This window comes from Pediculus humanus, genomic scaffold (genome assembly GCF_000006295.1).
Source record: "Pediculus humanus corporis 1103172107373 genomic scaffold, whole genome shotgun sequence".
Taxonomy (NCBI): domain Eukaryota; kingdom Metazoa; phylum Arthropoda; class Insecta; order Psocodea; family Pediculidae; genus Pediculus; species Pediculus humanus.
Window position 1 is genome coordinate 102,451 of NW_002987001.1, and position 2,103 is coordinate 104,553.

Genomic DNA, 2,103 nt, shown 5'->3' on the forward strand with positions numbered 1-2,103 from the left:
TCTTAGCGACATGAAAAAAAGATCGTTTAAAGAACTCGGAATGAGCGTGAGCAATTTGAATCTTAATTTCGATGATATAAGGTAAATAATTTTTTTTTTTTATATATATATATACTTAAATTTAACTTTCCCCCTCCCCTCCCCTCCCCTCCCCCAAACATTTGAAAATATTTTCCATATAACAAATCCAATCCATTCGTGATAACAAAAACATTCTCCTCATTTTAAAAAATCAATAAATTAATTAATTACATAATTTAAAAATCGATCAAAATTATAATAATAATAATAATAATACGGTTAGAAACATGAGATTTATTTTATGGTTGTTTAATAAATTGATGAAAAAGGTTGATTGACGATACATAATAACCTATTTCAAATTATTGATTTTATCTAAATAAATAAATAAATAAATTATTATTATTTTTTTTCTTCGACTTGACAGTGTTAAGATTATTTATTGGTCGTTACGCTATTTTATGAAATCGTTTTATTTTAACTAAAAAAAAAAAAATTATTTATTTTATGCCGATGCGTTGTTGCCTCGTCGTACAATTTAACCGATTTGAAATCATTAAATTATTATTATTATTATTATTATTATTATTATAAAAATAATGGAATCAATAATCGAAATTTAAATTCGATAAATTTCAGGGTTACAACTTTTTTGTGTTAAAAATTTTATTAAAAAAAAACAAAGCTCAATATTTATTTTATTAATAAGAAAAAAATTATTGAAATAATAATAATAATAATAATAATAATAATAATAATAACAACCCGTTCAAAATTTAATTTAACGGTAATTAGTATCGCGTAAAAAAAAAATTAAATTATTACTCCTCCTCCCTCCCGTCCCCCTTTCCCCGTTCTCCCCGTTATAAATTTTATTATTCTACGAAATGATTAAAGTAGAAAAACATGGTAATAATAATAATAATAATTAATTAATTAAAATTAAATATATAAAAAGTGTCATTTATATAGTCAAGTGTCATTCTGCATTAGAAAAAAAAAATTGTTTAGACGCATTTGCTTATCATAAGAGCCTAGAATACAAATAAAAAAATATTAAGCAATTTATTTTATTTTTTTTCTCTCCTACGGATCAAAATTATTATTTATTTTTTTTTTTTCTTGTCAAAATATAATGAATAAAATTATTATTTAAAATAAATAAATAAATAAATAATCTTTACCTAAAACTTATCAAAGATTTTAATGTTTTCTCTCTCTCTCTCTCTTTTTTATTAATTAATTAAATAAATGTTTCTCTCTCTCTCTCTTTTATTAATTAATTAAATAAATGTTTCTCTCTCTCTTTTTTTTACATATATGATTTGTATACATAACTCGATTATGTTTTTTACAAAAAATTATTTTACTCGGAATTTAAAAATTATTAAATTAGCCTTGTTCATTTTAATAATAATTGATTATTAAAAATATTTGAAGGTCAATTTATTTACTTTAAATAATAAATAATAATAATAATAACAATAATAATAATAATACGACAAATTTATAGTAATTTTTTTTTTTTTTGCTACGATTCGAAATGGCTTGTGGAAAACTACGAAATTTTCTTTTTCGATAAAAAATAATTTAATGTATGCAGATGTAAAATAAATTATTATTATTATTATTATTTCAATTATTATTATTAATATTTTTAAATAAAAAAAAAAAATTAAACAATTAATTTAAAGTCCTTTTGTTGTTGTTGTTGTTGTCGTCATCGCAGTTGTTGTTTTTTTCAATTTAATTCGAATGTTTTTCTTAAACGTGTTTTTATTATTTCGAAACATTGCATAATTTGACAAGAAAACAATTTTTTTATTTTTTAAATGACGTCATTATTAAAATAATAATAATAATAATAATAATAATAATAGAAAAAAACATTTTGTTTTAATAAAATTTTTAAATCTTATTAAAAAGATTTAATAAATTAATAAAAAAATTTTTTATCCGCATATGTTTGAAAAAAATGAAATATTAAGGACACAAATTGAAAATATTTAAAAAAAAAAAGGAGTCCGTCATTACTTAAAAAAAAATATTTTAATTAATTTTTAATCTTATATTTTTCTGTTA